Source organism: Staurois parvus, unplaced genomic scaffold, assembly GCF_062004578.1.
Source record: "Staurois parvus isolate SC_StPar_1 unplaced genomic scaffold, SC_StPar_1.0 ptg000136l, whole genome shotgun sequence".
Classification (NCBI taxonomy): Eukaryota; Metazoa; Chordata; class Amphibia; order Anura; family Ranidae; genus Staurois; species Staurois parvus.
Window position 1 is genome coordinate 6,586,302 of NW_028317932.1, and position 13,222 is coordinate 6,599,523.

At 40.5% G+C, this 13,222-nt stretch overlaps 1 protein-coding gene across 1 annotated transcript in view; it reads left to right on the forward strand.

The window, feature by feature from the left end:
- RAPGEF5 (Rap guanine nucleotide exchange factor 5) overlaps positions 1-13,222 on the forward strand; it is a 393,851-nt gene that overhangs the window by 296,528 nt on the left and 84,101 nt on the right. The gene's annotated exons all lie outside the window — the stretch shown is intronic.

The window sequence follows — 13,222 nt, forward strand, 5'->3', positions numbered from 1 at the left end:
CAGCAAGAACAATAATTCTAGCACTAGATCTCCTCTGTAACTTTACACTGATAGCCTGTAGAAATTTTTAAAGTGTCACTCATGGATATTTTTAAGTACCGTAGATTTGACACCATTGCACGAGCGTGTGCAATTTTAAAGCATGGCATGTTGGGTATCTATTTACTCGGCGTAACATCAACTTTCACATTCTACAAAAAAATAGGGTATATATTATGGGTTTTTGGTTTTTTTTTTAATCATTAAAGTATATTTTTTACCAAAAAATTGCGTTTGAAAAATATATTGATTTTTAAAAACTGTCCATTTCAGTTTCGATTTTCGGTCAAGTGCATCCTGAATTTTTGGCTTCGGCACCAGAATTTTCATTTCGGTGCACCAATAGTAACAATATGTTTTAAAACTTCATACAAATTGATATTTCAAAGCAAATGTGTATTATGTTTTTGCAGCAACATGATGTATATGGAGCAGTATTCTCAACCCTCAAGAATTTTTCACTGACAAAACATGAAAAATTTACTGGCCAAGCACATTTTTACTGACAACCTGAAAAATGACAGAAACTAGTATCATAAGCTAAGACAATCGATATTTAAAGGCTAAATTAATCTTTAAAGAGAAAAAAAGAGAAGAGGCTGCAGAGCATTGCACTCGTGATTAGTAGATCAGTGGATCGCAGGTGCAATCGTGTTAAGATCCTTCAGTAACTTCCTCCAGCTTTCCACTGTACCTCTGTATGTGTTTTCTGGTAGAAACCTGGAGGAAATGTCAATGGACTACAAGTGTGCTGCTTAGACCACACACTCTGTAGCCATCACCAATCGGGTGGGCATTCCGTATGCTGTTGTGAAGATGAACCAGGAAAATTATGGAAAGGTGAGTATACAGTTTTCCAGTTTTTGTGGCGCATCATGGCAGCATGCAATGGGAATTAACTCTTAAAAGGGATGGTGCTTGCAAATGAAATTATGTATTTCGAAAAGTAGAAGAGGCAGATGAAGCTTGCTGCATAACAGATCTCCCAAAATTGCCCAATGTTAGACCTGCCAGACCTATCCTGTGATGAGAGATAAATGTATTTATGGAAGACCAAGTGGCTACCTTGTAGATGGTCTCAGAAAGCACTCTACAGCACATTTGGCAAACACATGGGTTGCAGGCCTAAATTGGCCCACCAGGCCATTTCATGTGACTCTTACACCTCTCCTGCAGCTGCGGCAACCCTTTTGCCACCCCCACCTTTTCTCAGCAGTCAGCAGCAGAGAGGAGTACAGAACTCCTATGCCAGATACTGTGAGTCTCCACCTCCCCTGTTCTCAGCATTCAGCAATCTCCAGCAGCTGACTCCAGTCTTCCTCAGGTCCTCCTCCAGATCCTGCACTTTCTACTTCCTGGCTCTGCCCTAACTTCTTCCCAGCAGCTGCACAAGGTAAGGGGAGGGGGGTGCACTGTGATGTATGGGAGGGTAGGGGATTCTTGACTTCTGTTGGTAAGGGGGGGGGGGCTCTTGACATCTGATTGACAATAATACAGACTTTCATCTTTTTCTACAGCAGTGTGAGCAGACTCTGTGCCAGTCTGCACCTTCCCTTCACAGCTTAGGTCTAAAACTAGTAATAATTGAATGCAGAGGTTATTATTTATTATGACAAAGAGTAGAAACATTTATATAGTCTTACAGATACAAGCAGCCCTTTGAGGGCAACCATAATGCTGGTGCGACCCACAATGAAATTGAGTTTGACACCTCTGCTCTACAGTATACTGCTCTGGAAGTTTCTACAGCCTGGTTGATTGTGCCTTGAGCTATTTGGAATTGCAAACTGCTGACTCTTATAGGCCTTCTGGATTAACTTCACTATCCAGGAGGCTAACTTGCTTGTCAAAGCTGGAAGACCTCTTTTTGACCCATGTGGAATTGCAAACAACGTTTCTGAGTTCCTAAAGGATGATATAGCAGTTAGATATTGCCTTAGTACTAACACTATGTCTTGGGGATGAGGGACAGCTGTGGAGGTAGGAAAAGGAGGGAGGTACTACCTCCTGGTTAAAAAGGAAAGGAGTGGCCATTTTTGTGACAAAGGTTTCAAGACTACTTTATCCGGGAACCATATTAGAAAAGGTTCCTTATGACCAAAAACCTGGATCTCACTTACCCTCCTAACGGATTTTAATAGCCACCAGACTTACTGACTTAAAAGTTAATGATCAAAGTGAAGTTTCCTCTGTCGAACACAAAGGAGGCATCAAAAGTGCTTCCAGTACTACTGAGGGTTTTTTTTTAGGTGGCTTAATCTTAATGCATGCTTTGATGAGTTGAACCACTAATGGGTCAATCGCCCACTTAGCATTTGTGAGGGCTGAGATTGCTGAAATTTGAACTTTAAATGTACTGCAACTTAAGCCTTCTTCAAGGCCTGTTTGAAGAAACTCTAAAAGTTTTGGGGAAGTTGGGTGCATTTGTTTCTTTTAGCAGAAAATATATAAGTCAACCAGACCTTATGGTAAGTCTTATTTGTAGATACCTTTCTGGACTTCAACAATACAGAATTGCTCTCTGAGAGCAACCCAAAACTAGTAGCTTGTGCCTCTCAGTCTCCAGGCCATAATGTGCAATCTACTGGGACATGGATAAAGAAACTCACCCTGTACTAGTAGATCTGGAATATCCAGAAGAGGAACAGGGGGTTCCAGGCTTTGGTTGCAGTAAGTTTGGAAACCATGGTTTTTTCTTGGATAGTAAGGAATTATTACTAGCATAATTACTTCCTGTGATTTATACCTGGCAATTTGAAGGGAATACATACCCCAACTGGAACTTCCTTAGATGGAGAAAAAAATGCATTCCTTCAGTAGTCCTGTCAGAATATCTGCTTGCCATACAGGATGTACGGCCAAGCAGATATTCTGACAGGAAGCTTGAATGAACTATCATGGCACTCCCCTACAACCCCACAGCCTCTAGGGCTGTCGGGACTCGCATTTCATTCATTCACGGAAATCCATGAATGAATGACACTGCCGTGTTATCTGTCAGAGGGAGGGGGGCGGCGATCGTGGCTGCAGCTATGGGAACATGTTACATGTTCCATGTTCCACCCTAAAAACAGGTAGAACATATAACATGTTCCCAAAGGTGAACTTCTTCTTTAAGCCAAAGGTCCCTTCTTGCTGTAACAGACAACAAGTCCTGGGCTGAACCTCTGATAATGTCTACTGAGGCCTCTGCGACAAAGTCTTTGACTAGCTTCAGCTCTTATAAAGCTGTGACAATCCTGCTTCACTCAACTTTTTCTAGGAGCATGCTCGCGATGTTATTTATCCAACTAGAGATTGTCTTGGAGACCAGTCCTAAGGCCACAGTATGTCTGCAGGCTTCCCCTGCCATTAAATATGTCCTCTTCAGATCTAAGTTGATCTTGCGATCTCTTACATATTGGAACATCAGCATGTCTTCCATGGGGAATGTAGTATGCCTCGCAGGTCTCATTAAGTAGGCATCAAATGAAGGTGCTAAGAGGTTTTAATTTTGACTCCTTTAGCGGGTAAAGTTTACTTAAGCCACAGCGCACACAATCAGATTTATTACTCCTACGTGTTTAATAGAATCTAAAGTTTTGGGGTTAATGTCGCTTTAAGTATATATACTGATCAGTCATAACATTATGACCACTGACAGGTAAAGTAAATAACATTGATTAACGTGTTACAATGACTTCAGAAAGTGGATGGGATATATAAGACAGCAAGAGAACATGTTGTCTCTGAAGTTGATATATTGAAAGCAGAAAAAATTACCAAGCATAGGAATTTGAGTGACTTTGACAAATTGTAATCACTAGACAACTGGTTCACAGCAACTCCAAAATTGCAGCACTTTTGGGATGTTCCTGGTCTACAGTGATCAGGACCTACCAAAAGTTGTCCAAGGAAGAAAAACCAGTGACAGTGGGCGGCCAAGGCTCATTGATGCACTTGGGGAGCGACAAACTGGCCCATTTATACCAATCCAATAGAAAACCTACTGAAGCTCATATTGCGGAAAAACGTAATGCTAGTACCAATAGAAAGGAGCTAGAACACACAGTGCATCACAGTTTGTTGTGTATGGGGCTGCGTATCTGGAGATTGATGAGGGTGCCAAAGCTGTCCACAGCCAGAAGCGCATACAATAGGCATATAAGCATCAGAACTAGACCATGGAACAATGGAAGAAGGTGGCCTGGTCTGATGAATTCAGAAATGGTTTGAGGAACAAACAAGTTTGAGATGTTGATTTGGCTTCCAAATTCTCCATATCTCAATCCAATTAAGTATCTGTGGGATGTGCTGGAAAATCAAGTTCTTCCATAGAATCAGCAACCTTGCAACTTACAGGTCTTAAAGTGTTACTAAACCCAGGACTCTGCATTCACTATATCTGGTCTCACACAGTACACAGAACATGGTAATGCAATTATTTAGTAAATATAAACTGCTAAATACCTTTTCCCATCAGCAGTATATAGCAGTCTTGCGACCTCTATCAGTGTCCAGCAGAACACTGGTTAAAGCTTGTAGGAGGAGTTTTCATTCTCCCCTGATTGTCCTGTGAGGCTGCATAACCCTTGACTCTGTCTGGACAGAGAAAATAAAAGAAAACTCTCTTGCAATACATACCAAACTGTGCATGTGCAGCTTGCCCCTGAGGATCTGTTCTATCAGCAGATGGATTGGGGGCAGTAGAAGGGGAAGATCAGAGAAGACAGGATCAAAAATCCTTTTTGCACAATGCAGAGGATTAACTCCTTAGGTTCCACAGTGAGTATAACAAGCATGTTTTACTGCAGGTCTAGTGATGCCCATGCCTTGACAGGTTATGGTGGGTGGTTATAATGTTTTGGCTGATAGGTGTATGATGTGTATGGAAAGAAAAGATTCCTGTCAGTCTCCTATATTATCCACAAACAGGGGTGTAATGGACTGTTCTCAGCACAAATTATGAACTGCGCAGTGTAATCTGCACTTGGGGATGGTGAGCATGATAACTTGGGAACAGCAGCTTCTGGTTATTTGCTGCTGATTATAGTGTCAAACTTAACGTGTCATGTCAAATTAAAAAAAAAAAAAAGTTTTGTTAGATTTTTAAAATGGCAATGGTTGTTTTAGGATGTTGTCTTGTGACTATGACCACACTGTTAGAGAACATCACAGAACTCCACTGTCAGTTCTGGGTTAGCCAATTAACCTAACTCCTGATTGGTTGATATGAACAGCATATGCTTGACTGCATAAGCATAAGCCATTTATTTATTTTTGTGAATGTATTTTTAGCTTCTGTTAATGGGCCTTACTGCTTTCTCCATATAACTACAAAATGAAAGATTTTGATCTGGAAAAGACAAATCTATTTGCATGAAAGAAATTACCGTATTTCCCGGCGTATAAGACGACTGGGCGTATAAGACGACCCCCCTACTTTTCCTGTTAAAATGTAGTGTTTGGGCTATACTCGCCGTATAAGACTACCCCTCTTCCAATGCACACCAGTGGGAAGAATCGTGCCCCATCATTGATGTCAGTGGGAGGAATAGTGCCCAGTCATTGGTGTCAGTGGCAGGAATAGCACCCCATCATTGGTGTCAGTGGGAGGAATAGCACCCCATCATTGGTGTCAGTGGGAGGAATAGCGTCCCATCATTGGTGTCAGTGGGAGGAATAGTGTCCCATCATTGGTGTCAGTGGGAGGAATAGCACCCCATCATTGGTGTCAGTGGGAGGAATAGCACCCCATCATTGGTGTTAGTGGGAGGAATAGCACCCCATCATTGGCGTCAGTGTGAGGAATAGCGCCCCATCATTGGTGTCAGTGTGAGGAATTGTGCCCCATCATTGGTGTCAGTGGGAGGAATAGTGTCCCATCATTGGTGTCAGTGGGAGGAATAGCACCCCATCATTGGTGTCAGTGGGAGGAATAGCACCCCATCATTGGCGTCAGTGGGAGGAATAGTGCCCCATCATTGGTGTCAGTGTGAGGAATCGTGCCCCATCATTGGTGTCAGTGGGAGGAATAGTGTCCCATCAGTGGTGTCAGTGGGGGGTGGAATAGTGCCCCATCATTGGTGTCAGTGGGGGGGGAATAGTGACCCATCGTTGGTGTCAGTGGGGGGAGGAAAAGTGCCCCATCGTTGGTGTCAGTGGGAGGAATAATGCCCCATCATTGGTATCAGTGACACCAATGATGGGGCACTATTCCTCCCACTGACACTTGCTGACCCCTGTTCAGTATGGTGCTGCTGCAGCAAGCATATATGGTTGCAGCAGCACCTGTGCACGGCACACTTACCTTCACTTGATTTTCGCGGGGCCGCTCGGCTCCGCCTCCTCCCCGGTGATTGGCCGCCTGTGTGCCTTTCCTGAGCTACAGTTCTGGCGGCCAATCACCGGTGAGGAGGCGGAGCCGAGCAGCCACACCAATATTCAGTGGCCGAACTGAAGGAAGGAGCAGCTGCGCTTCCTGGACCGGATCGTCGTGGGACCGGAGCCAGGTAAGAAACAGAAGCCCCTGCCCACCCCTGTACTTAGTTTCACTTCTGTTGGAAGGGGGGGGGGGGGCGGCGGCGGCACCTCACCGCCCCCTAAAAAGTGTCAGCATGCCGTATACCGGCGTATAAGACGACCCCCAACTTTTGAGAAGATTTTCAAGGGTCAAAAAGTCGTCTTATACGCCGGAAAATACGGTAAATGTTTTGTAAAATATGCTTTCTTAATGATGATTATGGGGACTGTGGATCTGAGACACATTTGCCAGTAAACATACTTAGAATATTGATGTGCCTAATCTGTACACATTTGATTTTCACAAAATATATATGAAGTGTTTGTTGGAAAATATGACTCACAATATAAAATAAAATAATCCAAAAATATTATGTGGAAGATTTGTGCTTTCTCATTCCATGATGCTGAATATTAGAAATATTTAGAAGACCCTAAAATTGTCAGTTTATCCTTCTTTGGATTTAAGAAAAGTTAATATGCATTTTCTATGTTCCATTTGCCTTTGATTACCCTGGATACCCCTACAGAAAGCATCTTCTATTTAAATAATTATAATTCCTCTGCATATTAGATGCCGCTTTAAATGCATCTTCCCATGAGATTGTTGCACTGATGATAAAACGTTTAATTGGCTTCATGAAAGTCACCCATGACCTTGCTGAAGAATTACGGATCATGACTGGCAGCTAAGAATGTTTCCATTAGAGAAAAGTTGTCATTTAGAGAGATTATAGTTAATGCATATGTTACTGTAAATGAAAAGACATAACCAAAGGGGCCATGACTTACTACAGTGCATAACCTTCTGTATAATAGTTTTTACAACAGACTACTCAAATTGACTTTTAAATGGATGTGATCTACTTAATCTAGCAACCCTCTTAATGAAACAAGCTATTTAAGGATATACCTTTCTATAATGCTTGATTCTACAGGACCTCAGGGCTGTAATATTCTTTATAATAAATTAAGCAAAATCTTGTTTCAGATTGTTGAAATATATATATCGTTTACGAACTAATATGTCTGGTAGTAACAATGAATGAATCTATGAGATTAAACCTGCCTCCTTTGGTAAAATGTCCCACCCATGATCATTCGTCAAATTATTTTCATTCCCTGGCTGCCAGAGCTCTCTTTTCCTAACAAGAAAACAATTAATTCTTTAGGCACTCTTTACACAGTCATAGAGATGCAATTGGCAGTTTCTGCAGATGCAGACTATGTTCTGTAACATGGTTTCTTGGATAGATAGATAATTACATTACACCTGTTTAGTAAAAGTGGTTTAAGTAAAACAGTGTTGAAGGCATTATAAACCTTCCTATGTTTACCTTGTGTTTTTCACCTGCATAAAATGTACATTGATCCTATCGCTTCATGGTGTCATTTGTTGCCTTGTGCATACATGATATAGAAGAGTATATCTTCACTTTCTGGTGTTAGATGTTTATGTGCAGACATGCAGCATGGCACTGCATAGGTTAATGCATGTCTGATGTCTGTAGTCTTAAGAACTGACACTTCCTGCTAAGAAACTACATATCCCACAATCCTTGGGTCTCTTGGTCTATTGTTCTGCAGGTGAAAGCTGTATACTAACTAGATCTGATGCAGTCACAAGCAGTGAGAGCTAATAACAGAGAGAACACCATGCTGGAAGAGATGGGTTTTCATCACATTAGCCCTGCTTTTTTTGTGATGCAACACAGAGGAAATGGCGAGGCACTGACTGGATGCTGCATGACCTAGAACAGGTAGTTGCCTGTCCTTTTAGCGAATAGGGACAAGCTAGGTGAATGAATACATGGATAATGGGAAATGATCAGCCATTACACTACAAACTGCAGCCACAACATGTGAGCTCTACATTACAAGGTAAGGCAGACAAAAGGCACAGGGAATAGAACTACAATAATACTAGCTACTAATAGTAATACTAATAATAGTTAAACCAACAAAAACATTTGAAAGTGTACAATGCCTTTAAGCATTCTGGATTACCTTTAGACCAATCTAACCTTGTGTGAAGCTTTGGATTTATTTAATTTGTTAAAGGAAACCCGTATGGTCTCCATTGAGGATCTCCTTCTCTAGATGCTAGTTGCCTGGCTGTCTCTGAATCACCGGCTTGGAACTTGTGAAGTACATACCTGGTCAGTGGCTCAAAAAATACTGTAGCTGAAGGATCTGTATGCCCATCAGACAATAAGCTTTATTAGAATAGTTCAGCAATGGCAGCCTCCACATATTTTCATTTCATCCCTTATTTGAAAACATTTTTCATCTGTGTCCAGTGTATCTTCAGAGCTGGTTATTCTCTAACATTCAGCTTTCACTATGTTAATTATGTTATGCATTGTTAAACCAGTTTATCACCCCATACTTCTCACCTTACTGTATAAACATGGAAATGTTTGATTGGGCACAATTAAAATGAACTTGAAGAGACAATTGTTCTTCATAGTTTTGTGCACTCCCTAAGTACTTTAAACCGCTCATAATGATCAGGCTCAAGGATTTCATTGCCTGTGGAAACCCGCTGGGCTGCGTATGCAAAAAGCAATGATTATTCAGCTTCTTCTGTTCAAACAGCCGAGATTCAGAGAATATTGATGCAGTGACCCATACAATTCTGCATCCATCCTCAGCCCTGCGCATAAAGCCATGGCTGCATCTCTGAACAATGAGAGATCATAATGTGTGAGTTCAAGTGTTACCCTTTAAAACAGAAACAGAGAGTCAAAGGAAATCAAATTGCCATAATGTAGAAACGCCTTGTGTGACGGGCTGGTCATCAAGGTAGCTTTAGGTGAATAGCTGAATGGATAAAATTACATAACAACCATAGTACAAATTAATTTTTTAATTGGATTTTTTTTTAGAAGGATACAGAGCAGGAAAGTGAGTCATAAGTTGTATAAAACCTGGCAGTAGAATAAACCTATACGTGACTTTTCTGCTCAGTTACATAATGGATAGTAGATGTTTATAAAAAGCTCCCTTTGCAGATTACTGCCTATAATTGTTATTACAAGGCATAATATGTGAGCAGCAAGTAGAATAATTGCTGGCCTTTAGTAGGTGTGACCAGGGATATATGATAATGGCAGATTTGCAGAAGTGAAGTTGGCTTATCCTTTTGTAACATTATTTAGCTTACGTCTTATATAGTGACTACTATAATGGTCCAAGTTTTTGAAAGGGATTGAAAACCTTATATATTCTTTTTATGAATGAACCATAAATATGTACAATGTAAGTGACATGCATTGTGTTACCCTTCATTTTGAATGCCACTCAAATGCACATGTATAGTAGGCGCCAACTGACTTTTACTGCAGTGCACCACAGTGTACTGTACATGCCATCTGCTGTGTTTAAAAAAAAAAATATGCAAGTCCACTTTCTAGTCTGCTACCAGCCCACAAAGTGAATGGTGGCAAGCAGTAAGCACCACAATAAACTACAAAGGTCTGAAAGGGGTTTTAAGAATGCCAAAGAGGGTTGTTTAGCAAACTGGTTTATATTATACAGGCATAATAGAGTGATTGGGCTGCTTACGTTTGGTAGATATTTGTTTCATCTATCATGGCAGAAAGGAAGCTATACTGTATGATGATTTACCTATATCTCCTCTGTTTACTGCTAGCTGTTAATTATTATTGCTTTGTTCAATCCCTCATTTTAAGCTTTGCATTGTTCAAGTTAAGATTTGTTGTTGAGAACTGCAAAAAAAATGAAGTATTTATGAAGGTCTTAGAGTGAAGCCGTTGACACAGTGCTGCACTAAGTGAGTGTACTGGAAAGTAATACATGGCAGTGCAGTCTATTTTTTACCTGCTCCAAAATACAACCCAGCCTGCTTGACTTTATTACCTAAATCACGTAATTTATTAGACTAGCTCCTTCTCGAGACCTCAGGAAATGCTAGCAGCCTTAAATGGATCAATAGGCTGAAAGTGCTCTTAATATTGCTATATAAAGAGAACCTGTCTTTAGTCACAGTATGCACCCTCTCATCCTTAAGAAACCTGCGACGTTGTTAAAGATGTGTTCGGCATAAAAATGCCTCTGAAGCTTTTTTTATTAAGGTTCCCATAAATTATGCAGTTCTCTCTACCCTTCATGTTGGATGTGATAATTATGCATTTTATGGGATAGGCCTTATGCACATGGGCGTATTAAAATACTCATATGTATGCTGGATCTTTCTACTAGGAGCTGACGGAAAAATTCAGCTTAAAAAAATGCTCATTTTGGTGCCTAATTATGTGTTTATGCGGGTTTACAGGTGTATGGTGTTTAGAAACTCATTGTGTTAGCCAAAATATTCATTTATTCTAGCCACTCGAATGCATTTACACACATGTGCTTTTACAAATTATATGAATTATGCCAGTAAGCTCCTCTTCGAGCACAGGTTTGGGGTATTTTGTATGCCCCTAAACATTGCTCTAAAATAAATATGTAAGCACTACAATGGCATGGACACATTGGCTAAAATAGAACTGCATTCAGTGCTTAAAAGAAAAATGCCTCTAAAAGCAGCTTTTTTTCTGCTCATGTGCATGAGACCTTCGAAATGCCTCACTTCAGGAAAAATATTCCATCAGAATGGAAATTTTATGAAACATAACAGTTAGTGGTCCTTCTTCTGCACTTATAGTTCACTGTATGACAAAATTAGGCTACTGTGGGTACTTGCGAATATACTCAGGCCCACAGGTATTTTGGAGTTGATTGCTTATCCTACCCATCAATACATATAAATTGGAAAAGGATTACAAGCTTTAAACTCAAAGTGGTAGAATATAAGCATCTGCTAAAATGTTCTTCCTTTTCAGGATTATTTTTTATGTTTGTGAATGTCATCCTGGGTTTGAATTATGCTTCAGCTTTCTCTTTTTTTAAGCCACCGCTAGATGTAAGGTGATTGTTTTCCTCTCCATCTAAGAATTGGATTGGGAAGTTACTGTAGGACCAATACAATAGAAGCTCCTCCAGCTGATCAATCTAATAGGACAAACAATTGTCTGAAATTGATTTTTCCTATTGTTTCCAAAGATAAGGCTGGCACTAGGGATATCTGCTTGGTCTAAACACACAGATGTTCCCACCAAAATATAGTGTATGGATATGGAAATATACCTCTTTGTTTCTTTCTTATATCTTCCGACTGTTATTCCATGCCTATAACTAGGCAAAGGCTACCCACAGATGCAAGATGACAGATGATCAGCAAAATGGGTGGATTGGGTGATTATATTGTATTTGTGTTATACACACATACAACTGCTGGTGAGACACACTCAGGGGAACAATCAGGCTGTTCTGATCACTGTGATAAACAGTGCTGGCAGCATTTGCCTCTCCTGACATTGTGGCACACTAAGGTCTAACCACTCTATGATATTTATGGACACTTAAGGACTTGTGAAAGTCACTTCATTGCAACTGGAGTTTATGGAGACTATCAACTTTAATCAAATTTGGAGCTGCTAAAGCAGGGGTCTCCAAACTTTCCAAATGAAGGGCCAGTGTACTGTCCTTTAGACTGTGAGGTGACCAGACTGTGGGCAATGACAGTAGGAAAGGCCCCAATATCAGTGGGAGTAAACAATGCCTCAGGCTGGTGGTAAGTGGGAGTAGAACCATTACATAACTTCTGTGGTCAGTTGGAGGAGGAATAGTGCCCCATCGTTGATGTCACTGAAGAGTGTAAGGAATTGTCCCTCATCATTGATGTCAGTGGGAAGAATTATACCCCACTGTTGTTGTCAGTGGAAGGAACAGTGTCTCATTGTCAGTGGGAAGAATAGTATCTTATATCACTGTGAAGAATAGTCCCCCAGGGCTGGATAAAAGCAAACAAAGGGGCCTCATTTGGCCCACGGCCACAGTTTGTAGACCACTGTGCTAAAGTACTAGGCCTTCATTGGTTTACAGTAGCATTTGTATTATGTGTAAGTTTTCAGAAAACCATCCACAATATATTTTTAGACCTCTCAAACTGTGCAAAGCTAAATAACAACTAACCTTCAATGACAACTGTGAATTCGTCTGTGCAGAGGTAGACATTAGAATTTATATGGGAAGACATATAATTGTATTTGGTATATTTTATACTGGCAACTTATGTATAAGGAGACTAAACATTTTGTTCAGTCGGCAGTGATTTCACCTTCCATGCATTTGTCATTTGGTGTGATTCACAGAAAAGAATATCAGCATTCAACAAAGATAGAAAAGAGATTATCCCCATTTTCCAATTTTTTAGTAAATGTCCCCTCTTACAAATTTATTTTCTGTCCATAACTTGGTCAGACAGTTACACACACGTGCACACCTGGTCAGCAATTTGACTGATATGTGTAACTCTGATTTGATGCAGTGTGGATGATCTAGATATTAGGATGATGCAGAAAAAACATACAGTTTTATTGGGAGGAAGAGGAGAGCAATCGTGTAGTTTGTAGTAAGAATGTGACCTGAGCTACGAACATTAAAATGTGTAATTATAATAAGAGCAGTATGCCTGGACATCAGTTCACAACCCTTGATGTAATGTGATGTGTTGCAGTATAAATCATTGCGTGCTTTGCACAGGGAATAGGACTTGGTTGAAATCAGCTGTCTGTGTATTCTCATGAGACACAGCATATTTCTAAAGTCATCC